We start from the raw sequence: 19,577 nt of genomic DNA, 5'->3' as shown, positions 1-19,577 counted from the left end.
ACATGTAGCTGCGGGGAGAGCTCAGTGTGGCTTTCAGCGGCGGATAAATCTACACAGAACTTGTGACTGTGAGGAGAGCGGCAGCAGGGAGCGGTGAGCGACACTTCGGGACTTGGCCGGCCACATATAGCCACAGGCCGGCCAAAGTCTGCAATTACAGTATTTTTCTAACATTGGCTACATCAGCTGGCCACTTCTAGCTTTGACCGGCCAGAACCCGAAGTGGCCAGACTTCGTGTTCTGGCCGTAACATATATGAGATTCCTGTGTACACATCATGTATACAGTCACAATCAGATGTGTATATCTGACTTTAACAATACGGGGACTGCTTTATTGAAGCAGCACAAGTCATTAATTTTGATTGGTTTACTTCATTTTTGTGGACTAAGCACAGCTATTGCTGTATGTATAAATTATTTATGATGACTATTATCTGAGAAATAGAACATTTTATAATATTTTCTATTTTAATTACAGTTTAAATTCATTGGGAGTCGGTGTATTTTTTCCCAACTCCAGGCACCCAAAATTGCCCCGACTTCACGACTCCGACTCCACAGCCCTGTTAGAACCATATAAATTTGCAAGAGAATGGATTTATTTGCTATACTAGGACTTCGGCATTTGTCTTGAATCATCTTGTAAGAGAACACAGGCAGTGCCAGGGTTAACTAAATTTCTAGCTGCACTAAATTTTTTCAGAAAAGGCTCCTATCAAGCCGTAGCTGGCGAAATTGTGGAATTGTCCCAAGCCACTTCCAGAATCCTGGTCCAGGTGTTAAGCCCTATTCGGAATGTTGCTACGTGGTCAAAGGACTGCCTTTTTATCCACAATTTCACGGGAATCTTATGGCCTTGTGTTAAATTACCGCTGTAAAATGGAAATATCGACAAAAAAAATGTCTTTTAAACTTGTATAAGCAGGTGCAGGGGCAGAGGTGACAGAGGGGGACACTGGAGGCACAGAAGAGGTACAGGGGACAGAGATGGCACAGTGTACAGACTTAAGAACAGATTCAGGTTAAGAACGAACCTACAGTCCTCTCTCGATCCTTAACCGGCGACTACCTGTACTGTAACTTTGGTATTTGCTGGGCTGCTTATGTATTTGGCTTTGGTTCTACTTTGCACTTTCACCATAGAAACATATCTGTCCTTTCAGTGTGAATGCACATAGATGGTAGATAAATAACATCATGTAAATAAGTAGCTTGCTGGATGGTTGGACCATGCCCTCATATTCATACACTATCTCAGGTCTTTGTTTAGCGAACATTCACTTCGTATTGAGTTTTACTACTAGTAGTCCGGTAACAGTAACATAATTTACATAAGTGGCAAGAAAAATGAAAAAGGGGCTGTGGAGAACTTTAATGGTAATGAGTACGATTATAACATCTGGCGGTTGAGGAATAAACCTTGTAAAATTAGATGGAGGCGCCAGGCTTTATTTGCATGGACAAACCAATGCTCCACTAATTTTACCTGAGGAAGCTGGTATGCCCGCAAAACGCATTGCAGTGGAGTTTTTCTTAGGTCTTTATTCAATAAGAAAAACAAACAAACTTGAAAGTAGACAATTGGGTGTCCGACTACCTGGAGGTAATTCCACTACTACCTCCCTTTTTAAACATGATTTTTTTTTTTTTTTTTAAGCATTTTATTCTGATTTTGTGCCTCTGTTACAAATAGATTTTTTATAATGCAAAAAACCGTATTAGACAAGACAAATAACATTTATATAACCACAACAGATGGGTAGGCACCAGCAAAGGTAATTTTATAGCTCTTTTATTGTGATAAGCAAGGCTGCAATGACAGACTGTTCTTTCCGGCTGCAGCGCCCTTTCTCAAATTGCAATAGTTTTGACATCATAGCTATTGCAATTTGAGAAACTGCGTTGCAGCCCGAAACTGCAGTCTGTCATTGCAGCCTTGCTTATCACAATAAAAGAACTATAAAACTACTTTTGGTGGTGCCTACCCATCTGTTGCTGTTGGAGACGTGTACCCCTAGAGGCACTGGGGTAGGGGTCTGGGCACACTGCCACATCCATTGGTTCTCCTTCATCCTTTTGTTTGTAAATAACATATCGTGCTTTTTCTCCTGGCGGACTCAGTGCCAGAGCTGCAGCCACTAGGGTGCGCTTAGTTGCAGGGTTAGAGTGGCTGGATAGTGTAATGGTTAAGGAGTCTGCCTCTGATGCGGGAGACCAGGGTTCGAATCTCGGCTCTGCCTGTTCAGTAAGCCAGCACTTATTCAGCAGGAGACCTTAGGCAAGTCTCACTAACACTGCTACTGCCTATAGAGCGCATCCTAGTGGCTGCAGCTCTGGCGCTTTGAGTCCGCCAGGAGAAAAGCGCTATATAAGGTTTTTTTCGTCTTTAGAGTCTTGCCCAAAGTCACCTTACTGAATAGGTTCTGGCTTACTGAACAGGAAGAGCTGAGATTCGAACCTAGGTCTCCTGTGTCAGAGGCAGAGCCCATAACCATTACACCTATCCAGCAATTGCTTCTCCTAAAAACCAAGTTTAAAAAACACCTGTTCAAGATGCACACCAAAAGATAGTGTCCAGTTAAAGTGTCCCTGTGGCAAAAAAAAGGTGTCCCAATTGAGTACTTACCTTAATAGAAGAAAGCCTGTGAATAATCCACAGGCATCCGCTGTTGTCCTCCACACATTCCACCGATGCGTTCCCTGAAAGCCCACTCACAAGCCTTTGTTGATGGCTCTCACCTGCACAGTAGCATGGACCCAATTGGGCTTGGCTTTTTTGTGCCAAAGGCAGAGTGGGTTTTGCGCTACTGTGCAGGTGCAGTGAGGATGCTCTTCAGGGGTCTCAGCGCTGGAAGCACCTGGTGGAGGAGGAGGGGGGAAACCTCTGGAGTATCCACAGGCTTCCCTCTCTGGAGGTAAGTAACTTTTAATAACAAACCTCACAGGTTTGCTTCAGAAGGGTAATGCTCCTTCTATCCTTCTAGTAATACAATATGAATCAATGCTTGCTTCTTTACTTTGTTTCTCCATAACCCATCCAACCCCCCCCCCCCATTTTCTTTCCTCATTTTCCTCTCCTCTTTCACAGTCCCTTCCAAAGCAATCCGCCCCCCTTCTCCTTTCTCCTTTCAACCTGTGCATGTGCAGCACGATGCCTGCCGGCTATGGGAGTGCGAAAGTGCGATCGAGTGTGTACGTTGCCAGGGCATGCGCAATAGTCCGCAACTCAGACAAGTCTCTTTACAAGGCTTTCAGTAGCACAACCTAGGGGATTGGGAGGACAGCGAGGTGGCTAACGGACCACAAGAGGCTGGAAGAAGCCTCAGGTAAGAGGCTGGAAGAAGCCTCAGGTAAGTATAAATACTTTTGCTTTGATTGTCTCATGTATGCTTTAAAGAGGAGCTGTCAGCTGTACTATCTCAGAACCCCCCCCCCCCCCCCCCCCCACACACACACATATATACCTTTTTTACAGGGGGGGCACAGGAGACCCGGGGGAGGGGGGACCAGAGGCGGCAATATTGAGACACAGAGGCATGTCATTATGCACAAGACATGCCTCTGTGGTCTCTTAAGATTTCATATACCCGCCTCGGGTTCTCTTTAAGCAAAGAAGCTCACTTTTTTATGTTAACTGGAGCTTCTGCAGTGAAACATCCGGTCTTAAAATGTGTTCATAGGTCTGGGGAACCCCAGCTGAAAGACCTAAGATCTCACCAGCACATCACAGGTTAAAGCACACCTTTTATTGTGCCAGTCTCCACAATATTCCAACATTCCACGCAGGGCCCCCCTTTATCAAGGTATGTGGTTACACCGCACATATGACAATTACTATATATAACCATCTAATCCCTAATACCCCACCCGTAAAAAGTGACCTCACAATGACATCATGATAATTAGCATAGGTAAACACAATCTAGCTTTGCATAACACAAATGATAAAATAACTTTTTTCAATAAATATACATTACTGAGTGCACACTGTGCGACTCTGCCTGTGAGCCTACCGTCACGGATGCTCCCATATTGCCCTCGGTGTTATTCTGTGCCAATTGAAGAATATTTGAAATCTTGTGCCATCCCCTCCATCCGTTACTGCATGGTTGATGCATCCCCCGGGTGGAAGTTTCCACTGTCCGGCCCTGTATGTGTGTGAGCCTGTGGGCGTGGTTTTCGCTCTGCTCCACCACCCGAGTGGTGGAGCGTCATCGCCGAGGCGTGGAGATGCGGATGCAACATATTCGTCGCATGCATTACACGTTACATGCAACGCTATAGTCACACGCAATGTGAGGTATGAGGGATGTGCACGTATGGTGAAAGAGGTAACCGCACATTCGATTGGCAGGGTTTCAATTTCCTAGCTGCGCATGTTGTCTAGGCTGACACTCTATGATAACTATAAATGCGAGAGTGCAGCTTTTATACAGGTTTGTGCGGCCAAGAATTGGTTGCTGAAGGGGCTTATAATATAGTACAATAAGGCGTTTGACTTTGCCAGGTTGTTTATGCTAATAATCCTAATTCATTTATATAGTGCCAACATTTTCCATGGCACTTTGCATAGTAAATATTTTACAAACCAGTTACCGTATATACTTGCATATAAGCTGAATTTTGGGGATAAAAAGTGTCCCAGATTTGGGGGGGGGGGGTCCTTATGAGTCATGTGTGGGGATAGTTACCCCTCCTTGTTCCTGGCAGCGTCTTCCGTCCAGCTCCTCTTGCTAGATGTCCATGTTATGCTATCTTCTAGTCATGGGGAGCCACTTCCTGTTTCCCTTGCAGTTCTGTACTCGCCACTAGATGCCTGCAGCAAATACAAGGCTGCAAGCGAAGATGGCTGCCCAGAAACCAGAAGACACTAGGGACTTGATTCACAAAACCGTGCTAACTTTGTGAATAAAAAAAAAATCCAGTGGCATCCTTGCTGGGTAATGTACATCATTATCCTTGTTGGCTTGTAAGATGTTGCAGCAAGGGAAGGCAGGTGAGATTTATCAGCACCTATTGACCAGCCAGATGTTTAATTAGGTGCTGATACACAGGAAGAGACACGGCAGCTATACTAATGACAGTGGGTGACAGTACCTTCCTCCTCTAGCTTTGCAACATCAACAGTTATTCACTTTTATGGCATTCCTGCGTTCCTTTATGGGGATAATGGGTGACCAAATAAATAAGCTTACCCACTGACCCTCAGACACAGAACTAGGAACGTCCCTGAAGTTTAACTTATACATTTTTTTTCCCTTTAATTTCTAATGTTGTTATTTAGTATTTATATAGCACTGGCATGTTCCACAGTGCTGTACAGAGTATATTGACTTTGTCGCCAGGGCTGTGGAATAGGTACAAAAATCATCCAACTCCGACTCAGTTTATGGAACCACCGACTCCAACTCCAGGTACCCAAAGTTGCTCCGACTCCTCGACTCTGACTCCACAACCCTGTTTTTCACTAACTGTCACTCAGAGGGGCTCACAATCTAATCCTTACCGTAGTCATATGTCTATGTATGTATCGTAGTGTAGGGTCAATTAAGGGGTTCTGTGGAGTCTCATAATAAACATAAACAGACCCTTACCTGGGGCTTCTATCAGCCCTCTGTAGCTGTAATGTCCTGTGCTGTCGTCCTCCGATCACTCGTTCCCCGCTGCCTGCACTGGGTAATTATTCTCCTAACAAGATAAATAATGCGCCCTCCCATCTCCGGGAGCTTACTGTGCAGGCGCAGTACGAGGTTTGCTTGTACTGCGCCTGCGCAGTACACTCCCGGAGACGCAGACCACGGCCGCGCAGACGCGTCACACGTGTATTTAGACTGGGACCAGCAGCGGGGAACGAGTGATTGGAGGAGGACGGCGTGGGGCATTACAGCTACAGGGGGCTGATAGAAGCCCCAGGTAAGTGTCTGTTTTATGTTCATTACACGACTCCACAGAACACCAATTAACTTATGTTTTTGACATGTGGGAGGAAACTGGAGTGCCCGGAGGAAACTCACGCGGACATGGATAGAACATACAAACTCTATGCAGGTTGTGCCCTGGCTGGGATTCGAACTGGTAACCCAGCGCTGAAAGGTGAGAGCTAACCACTACGCTACCGTGCTGCATGTTGTAACTCTGTTTATGCACCTGGGAATGTTTTGGATTGTTTTACATTAGCATGAAAATAAAGCTTCATTTTGGGCTGTCAGGTTTTTTATTCCTCTGCCTCCCCTTCATTAACCCTTCTTTATCCCCCATTCCTGAGCAAGTCTGCTAATCAGATTGCCGTTGCTGTGGAAATGCGAGAGGAGTGTTAGGCATGTGGCGTGCTTCTGCGGCTTCGTATGATTCATGTTTGTGGCCTGGGGCAGCAGAGGTCTTAGCGTGGCTACAGTGGCTTTGTCAGAATCACGTAAACATGGCATACTCTGGGGTCTGATTACTATCAATAATATATGCTTTCTGGCTCAGCCTCTCACTGGCACTTGGCTCGGTAAAATGTAGCTTGATTAAAGCTACGGTAATACAAGAAGAGTGCGCATCCTTCAAAAGAAATTAATCACACAACCAAAATCTTGAGAAGGGAAGATGTTTCTTGGCTGATTTGAGGGTGCAGTTGATCATGAAGGGTTTGTGACCTTGCTAGTGCGATGATACAGAAGAGGCTTAGTAGCTGCGTGATGATGTGTCTCATTACTAGCTGGCTGCAAAATGTTATCCAAACAATGGCTAATTACTATGACTCGCAAGAGCATGTTGTTCCTCTATAAAATCATATTATAGTCCAAAAGCTGCACACATTTTAAAGTTTACCTGAATGGAAAAAGTGCCCCCAATGGATACCGTATTTTTTAATTTTTTCTAAGATGCAACCCCCCCTCCCCAAAGTGAGGAGGGAGTCAGTGCGTCTTATAGTCCGAATGCACCGACCAGTCCCTGTGTGCGGTGTCCCCGTCCCTGTGTGCGCTGTCCCCGTCCCTGTGTGCGATGTCCCCGTGTCCTCCCTACCTTGTCCCCTGTCCCACTTCCTATCTCCTTATTGTCCTGAGCGTCCTTTTACACCTAATGCGTTGGTATGCATTAGTATTCGTTGGTACACATTGGTATGCGTTTTTTCCATAGTAGTGCATTGTGAAAAAACTTTCAGTTAAACCGCGTATAGTGGGAACTGAGCCATAGGAAAACATGGGACATTACTTTGAAAATTAGTTTTCTTTCAGTTATAACCAGGACTGTGGAGTTGGAGTCGAGGAGTCGGAGCAATGGTAGGGGGGGCAGAGGAGGAGGCTTGGGAGATGGTGAAGGTGAGGAGGTGATGGTCAGAGAGAGGGAATATGCAATGTCCAGGGAGGTGCATGGGGGTTGAGGGCTAAAAGGGAGTCTAAGGACAGAAGGGGAGAGGGTGCGGGGAAACAGAAGGGGTACAAGGTGTAGAAGGAGGTGGAGGTAGAGCATGTGGTGATGGGGGAGAGCGAGATGGGGAGGGAGATAGCTGGGAAATGGTGGAGCGGTCAGGGAGTGAATAGGAGGGAAAGGGTACATTTTGTACTGAAGGTATAAGGTAGGATGGGGTGTGGACAGTGGAAGCATAGACAGGGGGACAGAGGTGCATTTTATAGTCTGGGGCATCTTATAGTCCAAAAAATATGATACTTGTCTAAGTAGAAGGAAGCCTCTGGATATATTTTGAAGAACCCTGGAAAACTGGGGAGCACATAAAGATCTTATTAGAGGTAGTGAGACTTTGCCACATTAAATATTTTACATGTGGTGCTGCTGCCACACTGACTTTTTGAATAATTGGCTATGGCCTAACCCAGGCATGGGCAAACTTGGCCCTCAAGCTGTTACGGAACTAAAAGTCCCACAATGCATTGCAGGAGTCTGACAGCCACAGTCATGACTCATGAAGGCAAATGCATTGTGGAACTTGTAGTTCCATAACAGCTGGCGGGCCGAGTTTGCCCATGCCTGGCCTAACTCCACCTTCTGGGGAGAATGCTGCACACAGTGGAGCGGAGTCTGTAGGTCAGAATGAGAGTTAAGGCCCGTACTCACTGGTAGATAGTTCGGGGACCCTCAGTGACGTGACCTAACAAACGAGCATTCAACAATCCATCTAATTTTTTTTTCTTCTGGCTTTTGAAATTGATGCTAAATTGCCTTTGTACTAGCGATTTAAAAGTGATTTTTGTAGTAATCCTATTTATATATTGAAGCACAGTTGCTCCGAAAATGCTGCAGGACAATCGCTCCTGTGGAATTCGCCTCCATTGACTTTTCATTAGCCGGCGTTTTTGAAATCACCAGCGATTCCAAGGCATGACTGAAACGGCTCTGGTGGGTCCAAGCCCTGAGGAAAGCGCAGGAAAGAAAGATGCCTGCTTTACTTTTTAATGTGGACCTGAACTCTTGCACAGGACAGAAGGAAAACATAGAAAATGCACCCTGTACAGTGGGTTGCAAAAGTATTCGGCCCCCTTGAAGTTTTCCACATTTTGTCACATTACTGCCACAAACGTGCATCAATTTTATTGGAATTCCACGTGAAAGACCGATACAAAGTGGTGTACATGTGAGAAGTGGAACGAAAATCATCCATCATTCCAAACATTTTGTACAAATAAATAACTGCAAAGTGGGGTGTGCGTAATTATTCAGTACCCTGAGTCAATACTTTGTAGAACCACCTTTTGCTGCAATTACAGCTGCCAGGCTTTCAGGGTATGTCTCTACCAGCTTTGCACATCTAGAGACTGAAATCCTTGCCCATTCTTCTTTGCAAAACAGCTCCAGCTCAGTCAGATTAGATGGACAGCGTTTGTGAACAGCAGTTTTCAGATCTTGCCACAGATTCTCGATTGGATTTATATCTGGACTTTGACTGGGCCATTCTAACACATGAATATGTTTTGTTTTAAACTAGAGGTCCCCAACCTAGGGGCCGCGGCCCCCTGGTGGTCCGTGGGCAAATTTCTGGGGGGCCGTGGCGGATCTGGCCTTTCTCCCTCTCCCCCCGCGGCCTCCATTCCTGTTAGCTTATGAGCGGGCGGCCGCTTCCTCCCTTATATTCCCCAATCCCATAGCGGCTAGCCCCTCTCCTCTTTGCAGCATTACAGCAGCGCTTTCTGTGCGGCTGCTGTAAGGGGAGAAGGAGGCGGGGCAGCAGTTCCCATGGTAACGGCGATCGCCGCTACAGGAAGCCGCTGCCCTGCTTCCTTCTCTTCCTTACAGCAGCCGCGCAAGAAGCGCTGCTGTATTACGAGATGCTGCAACCGAGGACCGGAGCGCCTGGGGGAATATAAGAAAGAAAGCAACCGGCCGCTTATAAGGTAACAGGAGCGGCGGCCGTGGGGGTGGGGGGGGGGAGGGCACTGCGGCAGTTTTACTGGGGTAACTACTGGCTACACTGGGCTAACTGTACTAGCTATACTGAGGTAACTATACTTGCTATACTACTTGCTATACTGGGCTAACTGTACTTGCTAGACAGGGGTAACTATACTTGCTATACTGTGGTAACTATACTTGCTATACTGGGCTAACTGCCGCCGCCACTAACCACGCCCCTCCAACCCCCCCCCCCCCCTGCCCCGGGGGGCCCCGGAGAAAATTTTGGTCGTTATAGTGGGCCCCGGGCTCAAAAAGGTTGGGGACCCCTCTTTTAAACCATTCCATTGTTGCCCTGGCTTTATGTTTAGGGTCATTGCCCTGCTGGAAGGAGAACCTCTGCCCCCGTCTCAAGTCTTTTGCAGTCTCCAAGAAATTTTCTTCCAAGTTTGCCCTGTATTTGGCTCCATCCATCTTCCCATCAACTCTGACCAGCTTCCCTGTCCCTACTGAAGAGAAGCACCCCCGAGCATGATGTTGCCACCACCATATTTGACAGTGGGGATGGTGTGTTCAGAGTGATGAGCAGTGTTAGTTTTCCGCCACACATAGCGTTTTGCATTTTGGCCAAAAAGTTCCATTTTGGTCTCATCTGACCAGAGCACCTTCTTCCACATAAGAAGGACACCGAGAGCCCAATATGGTGTAGTATGCTCAGGACAATAGTGAATAATGTAATGTGAGAAGGTTATACTCACAAACGAGGGTTACCGCTGAGGCAACCACTGTGTATGCAGGTGAGGAGATTAGACCTGTCCTCACTAAGGGTTAAGAAGTCGCTCTCTGTAGATAGACGAAAGGTAGGGGTGGGTCCCCCTTCCACCAAGGGTGGACACTATAATGACTTTGATGAACAGAGGCGCCAGCAGAATAAAAACAATAATTAAAAGTTTTAAAATATGCTGGGGAGGCAGTGGTGGACTTGCCTCCGAAAGCAGACTAGACTACTTGTCTGACATAAACACTTTTAGTACCCCAATAGCATCTATTGGGGTACTAATAAAGTGTTTATGTCAGACAAGTAGTCTAGTCTGCTTTCGGAGGCAAGTCCACCACTGCCTCCCCAGCATATTTTAAAACTTTTAATTATTGTTTTTATTCTGCTGGCGCCTCTGTTCATCAAAGTCACCTTCTTCCACATGGTTGCTGTGTCCCCCACATGACTTGTGGCAAACTGCAAACGGGACTTCTTATGCTTTCTGTTAACAATGCCTTTCTTCTTGCCACTCTTCCATAAAGGCCAACTTTGTACAGTGCACGACTAATAGTTGTCCTATGGATAGATTCCCCCACCTGAGCTGTAGATCTCTGCAGCTCATCCAGAGTCACCATGGGCCTCTTGACTGCATTTCTGATCAGCGCTCTCCTTGTTCGGCCTGTGAGTTTAGGTGGATGGCCTTGTCTTGGTAGGTTTACAGTTGTGCTATACTCCCATTTCTGAATGATCGCTTGAACAGTGCTCCGTGGGATGTTGAAGACTTTGGAAATCTTTTTGTAGCCTAAGCCTGCTTTAAATTTCTCAATAACTTGATCCCTGACCTGTCTTGTGTGTTCTTTGGACTTCACGGTGTTGTTGCTCCCAATATTCTCTTAGACAACCTCTGAGGCCGTCACAGAGCAGCTGTATTTGTACTGACATTAGCTTACACACAGGTGCACTCTATTTACTCATTAGCACTCATCAGGCAATGTCAATAGGCAACTGACTGCACTCAGATCAAAAGGGGCCGAATAATTATGCACACACCACTTTGCAGTTATTTGTAAAAAATGTTTGGAATCGTGTATGATTTTTGTTCTACTTCTCATGTGTACCCCACTTTGCGTTGGTCTTTCATGTGGGATTCCAATAAAATTGATGGATGTTTGTGGCAGTAATATGACAAAATGTGGAAAACTTTAAGGGGGCCCGAATACTTTTGCAACCCACTGTATGTATTTAGAGAGTTTAGCCTGTTTAACTCTCTTTTATCTGTGACTAATCACAACTGTAATTTGAACCCTCAGCTGTGTCGGTTGACTACCTCGGCAGAGAGCTAATAGGTAAACACAGGATGTTAACAATATGCCTCCTTCCACGAAAGTAGAAACACTGCAGATTTTGTATCAGCTGTAACAAAGAAGAGTTTTTCTTTAAAGGTTATTTTGCTGTTTATCTTTTAGAGCAGAGAGGAAGTTCTGAGTTCAGATCCGCTGTAATTTTTTTTTTTTGTGTTCATTCAGCAGTCAGTTGGACACAAACTATAATCCCTCCCACCTTGTCTAAACGTTAAGTCATTGTCTGCCCTTTGTTTCAGATTTGCATCCTCCTTTAAATAGGTTGATCATTATTTTTCTCTGACACATAAAACACACCTGGTCTTTTCTCCTGAATGGTGAGATGCAAATGTCAGGCTGTCACAGAGAAATCTGTACAACCTAGACCCATCGATGAATGTAATGGGTTCACTGCACCTCCACTCCCAAATAATAATAAAAAAGAAAAAAGTGAAAGTCCATTTTTGTTGACCAAAAATAAAATAAAAAAAGCAATCATTCTGGTTTAACTTGACTCATTGCAAACATATTTCAACTTGGTTTCTCTGTTTTTGTGCACACAGCAAACATCCATTCGCATTTTCTGTGACTTAGACTGGGGAGCGTCTAAGCCTTTTAAATAAATGGAATAGTCATTGTAAAATCTTTCCTCTCCCTGATTTACATTCTGACATTTATCACATGGTGACATTTTTACTGCTGGCAGGTGATGTCGGTGGAAGTAGCTGCTGCTTGCTTTTTTTGGCAGTTGGAAACAGCTGTAAACTATTTCCCATAATGCAACGAGGTTCACAGACCGGAAACTGTCAGGACCATGGTCCTGACATCACACTGTGGGAGGGGTTTCACCACAATATTAGCCATACAGAGCCCCCTGATGATCTGTTTGTGAAAAGGAATAGATTTCTCATGTAAAAGGGGGTATCAGCTACTGATGGGGATTAAGTTCAATTCTTGGTCACGGCTTTATATTTTGGTGGAGTTTAGTGTTAGGAGTGAAGAGGTTGAGGTCAGGAGTAGAGGGGGGAGGTTTGAGTTAGGAGTGGAGAGGGAGATTTGTGTTATAGGGAACCCAAGGTAAGAGTGATATGCAAGCTATCATATTAATTTACTTTTAAACAATGCAAGTTGCCTGCTGATCCTCTGCCTGTAATACTTTTACCTATAGCTGAACAAGCATGCAGAGCAGGTTGCCACAATCCCGCTGCAAAGTCTGCAGTGCATGACCGCATGAACCGTGCTTACCACATGGATCATGCAGTAATGCAAGTCAATGGGTGACGCAGGCAGTGTGCACGATGAGAGCCGGGAGTGCGGTGCGGCTGGAATCCCAGTGATAAACTTCCTGCCCAGCGGGGAATACGTCACTAGCTGGGGGGCGGGGTCTATGCATATGACCCTGTCACTGTAACGTGGCTCAGGGTCATATGAAGCCTCATTTCTGCAGTGCAGTGTGGTGAGCGCATCACTCACACCCAGTCTGAAACGGTAACTGGCCTTATGGTACACTACGCAAGAAGTACCGTATTTTTCGGCATATAAGACGCACTTTTTCTTCCCCAAAACAGGGGGGAAAAATTGGGTGCGTCTTATATGCTAAATGCACCAAAAAAAATGTTGCTGAGTGCGCAGGGAAGCGCTTACCCATCTTGCCGCCATGCTCCTCTTCCCCTCGCTTCAGCCACGATCCTCTTCACTTCCTCAGGCGCAGTTCTCGGATTCCACCTCCGCCGCCAGGTGCTCTGCTCCTGTGAAGGGGGAGAAGAAAAGCATTAGTGGCATTGTCCCCCTCTCCTGTCGCGATCCGCTCGGCGCTGCCACTCACGGAAAGCCGCCGCCCCCTCTGCCGCTACACGCCGAGTGTCCATCCTCTTGCCCTCCTACTTCCTACTTAAATCACATGCAGCCGCGTCATGCGTAGCCCGAGCACAACGCGAGGGGAAGAGGAGCATGGCAGCAGGAACAGGTGTAGTATTCATGTCATTGTAGTGCAGCTTAGTGTTAGTATAGTACAGTGTAGTGTTGTGAAGCTGTGTGTTGTGTCAGTGCATTGTAGTGTAGTGTAGTATAGTATAGTATAGTGTAGTGAAGGGTATTGCAGTGGTGTGTTGTGTTAGTGTAGTGAACTGTATTAATATGTTCTGGTAGTGTAGTGTATTGTATTGTTGTGTAGCTTAGTTAGGGCAGCAGGGATTAGTGTAGAGTAGATAGAGAAGCTTAGAGGCAGTTTTAGGGGGTAAAAGGTCCATAAGACGCCCCTGCAGTGTAGACGCACCTAGGTTTAGTGTATTTTTTTTCCCCTTATTTTTGCCCTCTAAACCAAGGTGCGTCTTATATGCCGGAGCGTCTTATATGCCGAAAAATACGGTAATTTCCGAGGTGTTGAAGCATCGCAAACCATAGCTGCAGGAATCTCACTTTCTTTTGCAGTCCTCCTTGATACCTTACAGTATTCGGGTGACAATCACTGAGATTAGGTACAAAAATTTTTTTATCTGCTGCCTGGAGCAGTGCTGATGGCTCAGTACAGAACATCTCAATGCAATCTGAACTGCAGTGTGACTGGTGTTTACAGATGATGCAGATGAATTAAGGCAGGTTGGTCTCATCCTCCTCATTTACTTCTGCAGGATATAAGTGGGGCCAGCATTATGCATGTAAAACTTAGTTATAACAGCTTAATTGTTTAGGAGGGTAATTATGGTTTAAATCATTCAAAATATTTCTCACACATTCCTAGTAAGTGATCTTTCTATATGAAAAACTCCCTGAATGTATATTTCACTATATTGGATTATGCAGGTAATTTAATACTACAATCCTGAAGATAAAGGGATTGGGATAACAGTGAAAATGATAAATCTTGGTAAAAAAAATAAATAAATAAAAAAGCACACCTAATACTTTTCTAAAGGGCAGAGTCTCCATAGACATTAAACATGTTGCCCAGCAACAATGATGATGTACAGAAAGAGGGTTGTTTATGCTACCATTTTTATTTTCTTTTTAGAGAAATATTGTTGGGCTGATCCACTGTACCTGTAGAGAATAATATTGCCCCAAGTAGGTACTCACCTTAATAGAGTGAAGCCTCTGCCTAATCCAAAGGCTTCCTCTGTCCGCTGTCTGGATCCTCCGCAAATTGCCCCGGAAAGTCTTACGATCTGGGGCATACTGGGTATGCGCGGCCTAGTTGTGCGCACGTCGCCATTTTGCTCCCGTAGCTGGGAGGGTTCTGTGCAGAACGCACGGGAGCGTGATGGGGGAGCTGTTGTGGCGGGACTGCGCTGACCGGCCCCAACTGGACGATTTATCGGGCCAGTTGCAGATGAACCAGGCGGCGACTGAGGACGATGAAGAAAAGGAAGAAAATGTGAAATTAGCATATGGAGGCTGCCATATTTATTTGCTTTTTAAACAGGGCTGTAGAGTCTGTACAAAAATCACCCAACTCTGACTCCTCAGTTTATGACACCGACTCTGATTCCAGGTACCCCAAATTTCGCAGACTTCACAGCCCTGCAACAAACACCAGTTGCCTGTTCGTCCTCCAGTCCAGTCAGACTTCAGTCAGAAACATCTGATCATAGACGTGCTTGTTCAGTGTCTATAGCTAAGAATATTAGACATCAAAGGATCAGAAGGACAGCCGGGCAATCTGTATGTTAAATAAATATCAGCCTCCATATCCCCCTCACTTCAGGTTCCCTTTAAGGAACGACTTGTACATACTGCATGTGTTGGATTGCATTTTTCTACATCGGTATTCAGGAGCTTTGTGTCACATCCTTTATAATGAACATTGCTATTATTGCTTTATTAATTATAAACATATTAAGCAGTACTGAAAAATAAATTGCGGAGAGAGCACCAGTAAAATCAAGCCTGATTTTTTTTCCTGTCTGCCCGGGGCTCAGGCATGGATTGCCAAGGCCTCTTTCACATTAGACAACGCGTGCAGGAGCCATTCTCCTGCACACGTTGATAGCCTGTGGCGTGTCGTCGGGAATCTGCGGTGCAACGCAATCAGCGACGGTAGCTATTAATTGAACCCGTCGGGAAAACACTGGCTCCCAGCGTTTCAACGCTCCCGGGTGCCTCGGAACCGCAACACACTGAAACGCAGCGTCGGGTGTGAAAGGTAAAATAAAAGGCTATGGAAACACAGTAAAAGGGGTTATGGTTCGACGCACCTGGGAGCGTTGAAATGCCGGGAGGCGGCGGTTTCCAGTTGGGTTCAATTAATAGCTACCGCCGCTGATTGCATCGCAGCGCAGATTCCCGACTACACGCCACAGGCTATTCAACGCGTGCAGAATGGCTCATGCATGCGTTGTCTAATGTGAAAGAGGCCTAAGCGCCTTGCTTCCATGTCCCCCCTGCGGGGGTAAAAACATAATGGAAGTTACAAACGGTGGTAAGCGCAGATGACTGCTGCAAAATGTATATTATGCTCACTAGCAGAAAAGCATTTCAGTGAGACGCTGGAGGGGGGGGGGGGGGGGGGGGAGAGACGCACCCTTCTGAACTGGGCCTTACATGGGGCCTTCTCAAGCAATTGATATGCAGCACCAACACCTGACAAAAACAGCTGCAGTGACAAAGCAGTATAAGCAGGCGGAGGGGAGCAGTTCAATGATTAATACTAATCAAGGCACATATAGAAGGTATCATTGCCAATATAACTAATGAAGAGCTAATGCAACAGTTGAAGCAGGGCCCCTGGACTAGTAGGACCACTGGTGAACCCCTCTGGCCCTGGAGCCCTGGTGCAGTTGCTACCCCTACACCCCCCTTTGCTACGCCACATATTGCAGCTATTCTAAACAAAAACTTTTTTTGATGCTTCATTGCCTCATTGAAAAAGTGAGAGGTTTACTATAACGTTGGCTAGTTCCATATATAAGGTAAAATGTCAGCAAGTTGATGTATGTAGTGCCCATCTCCTCCAGTCACCCAGGAAATACAGTCCCCGTTATCCTGCTGCAGCATAGCAATGTGGCCTTCTGGGATGCATAAAAAATGTCTGATGGAGAAGTTAAATTCATACAAATGACTGTGATAAATGAGAACTGAGACATCCCCCTGATGTAAATGTAAAGCAATTATATAGCTGAGGCTTAGGCGAATGATTTATGCCGATCATTACACAGTGACATGGCCTGTGAGGAGAGTAAATATTTAAACAGAGGTATCATGCACAACTGCTGAGATCTGTGCAGGGAAGCAGGGAAATATATTTTCCAAGTGGTAACAATTGCAAATAAGCATATCGATTTCAGAGCCTTTGATCTCCCAGCTCAGGAGGAGCCTCTGTGTAAAGCAGTCATTTGTACAGTCAGATCATTTAGAGCAGCACTAATACTGCCCTCACCTGCTGTCCAGTACACTGAGGAGAGATCACAGAGCAGTCTTCCCTGTGGCTGCAGGCACCTCAGTCTGACTGCAGATAAATGGATCAGCCTTTCTCATGAGGTTCCAGTTCACATTTGCTTTGTTTCCCCCACAGGCATGAAGAAAGCACTTTCGAAGAACCTCATTTTAACTTTATAATTACTGTGCATACACCCATTAATTAAAGCAAGTGCCAGGATTGCCAAAAGCAAATATATATATAATAAGCTAATGCTTCACATGTCTTATAGGAAATTGGTTTATGGTGTTAAAATAACAGGCAGACCAGCACCTAGAGATGTTACTTTTCAGGTTTACTTAAAAGGGAATGAATGGTTTTATTCAATTGTATTCCATTTTGTGTTACTTATTCAGTTTGGTACCATAAATAGGTGTATTCAAATGAGTTTTTTCTCCCCACCATTTATTTATCTGGGAAATATTAAACATCGCAAATGAAAATGTAACTTGTGCAGAGCTCCACCTGCTGGCAAGCTTTGTGCAAAGCTACATACAGATTATAATAATATATTTATATAGTGCTAACATCTGCCCCACTTTTACGCAGTGCACCTAGTCATGTCCCTAACTGTCCCTCAGAGGAGCTTACAGTCTAAACCCTACCACATTAGTCATTGGGATTTATTCACTATAACAAATAGCGTGCCTTATCAGAGTTAAGGTGCCTTATCAGCGGTAACACGCTTTATCAGAGTAGCATAGCGAGCGCTACAAACTTTTGCCTGCTAATTGACAATGACGAGAGCTCCACTTTTCCTGCCCTGAGCCCCTGCGGGTCCAATCACTTTAAAGGACATTATCCCCACACTTTGATTGGCCCAATAGGTTGCCTGTCACATGACAGGAAACTTGACAGGCAGCCTCTTGGGCCAACCAAAGTGTGGGGATAATGTCCTTTAAAGTGATTAGACTCGCAGGGGCTCAGGGCAGGATGAGCAGAGCTCTTGTCATTGCCAATTAGCAGGCATAAGTTCGTAGCGCTCGCTATACTACTCTGAGGCACGTTAACTCTGATAAGATGTCAATTCTGATAAGGCATGTTAACTCTAATAAGGCATGCTATTTGTTATAGTGAATCAACCCCATTGTCTTTTGCCTGGTACACACCATACAATTTCCTATCAAATCTACTGGTCCGGTCTGATTTTCGATTGTTCTTCTGATCAGTTTTGTATAGAAGCGATTGGGAAATCAATCGGACAAATAATTGGAAATCAGTTTGGACCTGATGGAAATTATCGATAGTGGGAAATTACGTAGTGTATACCAGGCATAAGACGATGACGGATATTTAGACTGTAAGCTCCTCTGAGCGACAGTGGGGGACATGACTTAGTACACTGTGTAAAAGTTTAGCAGAAGATGTCAGCACTGTATACAGTAAATTTATAATCATAATAATCTGTATGTAGCTTTAGGCCTCTTTCACAGTGCGATGTTAAAGTTGCATGTTATAAAATACATTAACGCAGAGTAGCGCACAGCAATGCAAAGTCTGTGCGACATTCACAGTGCACATGTTGCGTTAGTGTGTAACGTGTAGCGTTATTAAAAAGTGCTGCATGCTGTGCATTTAGCAATGTATCTGCTGCGTTCTGTGTGTTGCAAATGCTTAGTAATGTTTTTTTTTTTTAATGTAACTAATGCGCCATTTTCGTTCAATCAGTATGCGACGAAAACGGTGCACCAAGAGACACAACGCAGTGCAAAATAATGTCCAATTTCATAACCTACATGCACTGCGTTAAGGGCACGTTGTGCGACTTTAATGTCGCATCAAACGCAGCGTCCCACTGTGAAAGAGCCTTTTTACACAAAGCTTGGTAGCAGGTGAGTGGGTGAGACACTGGGTGACTGGGTGCCTCGCTCTAAAAAAAAATAAAAAAAAATCTAGCAGACTTTGGGAGAGGACCCCTATAGAGTCTCCTATAGTAAAGTGGCTGTCAAGTTCTAATTGAAAAGCATAGGTTGGATCAGATTTTAAATTTGAATGCGTATTCGCATCCTCTGTCTGAGATCTTCTGCCTTATAGTCCTATAAGTCCAGGACTACTATCGCTTCACCTTTATCTGTATTCTGTACAATCATAGTATCTCTGGCTGTTTTTTCTCTGTGACAGGTTGGATGCAGGGTCCAAATTGTGATGCAATCTAACCATCTCACGTTGAGCTGTATCCTGCAACATGTCAACGGGTGCAGACCTCGAATGTACTGGATAGTATTCAGGATTCACAATGCTAACTGGCAGAATCTCATCTGCTCCAACTTCACGTATGTTTTCAGAGAAGAGTTGTTGTAAAGTAGACAATATTTTGACTTTCTTAAAAGAAGGAATATTTGGAATGTCCAAGGTCTTACCGGCAACATCCCAGGATCCACCCGGAGCTACTCCCACATAATTTTTTTTTTAAGGACAATATTTCTAACAAATCTGTTAATGTCTAATAAGGTCTCAAAAATATCAAAATGGCAAGTGGTGACGTAGCTTAGACCATGGGAGAGCAATGTAAGCTCCTCCGAAGTCAGCTCGGCACTAGACAAATTGACCACTGTTATAAACTCATCCATCCTTAGCCTATCAATTCTGGCCTTATAGTGCTTGGCTCCTGCACGTCTTATTCTCCTACCCCTGCTCCCCCTCCCTGATGGTGTGGGCTCGCTCCCGGTTACCTATTGAATGGGCTCGCTCCCGATTACCTATTGCATGGGCTCGCTCCCGGTTGCCTGTTGCAT

The 19,577-nt window shown here is 45.2% G+C and overlaps 1 protein-coding gene across 3 annotated transcripts in view; it reads left to right on the top strand.

The window, feature by feature from the left end:
- The window catches only part of FNDC3A (fibronectin type III domain containing 3A), a 292,007-nt gene that overhangs the window by 54,552 nt on the left and 217,878 nt on the right, over positions 1–19,577 (top strand). Inside the window, exon 1 of one of the 3 annotated variants that reach the window (XM_068267262.1) lies at positions 19,072–19,115. The exons of the other annotated variants lie outside the window; for them this stretch is intronic. The gene's annotated coding sequence lies outside the window, so the exon portion shown is untranslated. Of the gene's footprint in view, positions 1–19,071; positions 19,116–19,577 lie in introns of those variants that run through there. 3 annotated transcript variants of the gene reach the window in all.

The sequence above is a fragment of the Hyperolius riggenbachi genome, chromosome 2 (genome assembly GCF_040937935.1).
Source record: "Hyperolius riggenbachi isolate aHypRig1 chromosome 2, aHypRig1.pri, whole genome shotgun sequence".
NCBI lineage: Eukaryota > Metazoa > Chordata > Amphibia > Anura > Hyperoliidae > Hyperolius > Hyperolius riggenbachi.
This window is presented reverse-complemented; position numbering and strand designations above follow the sequence as displayed.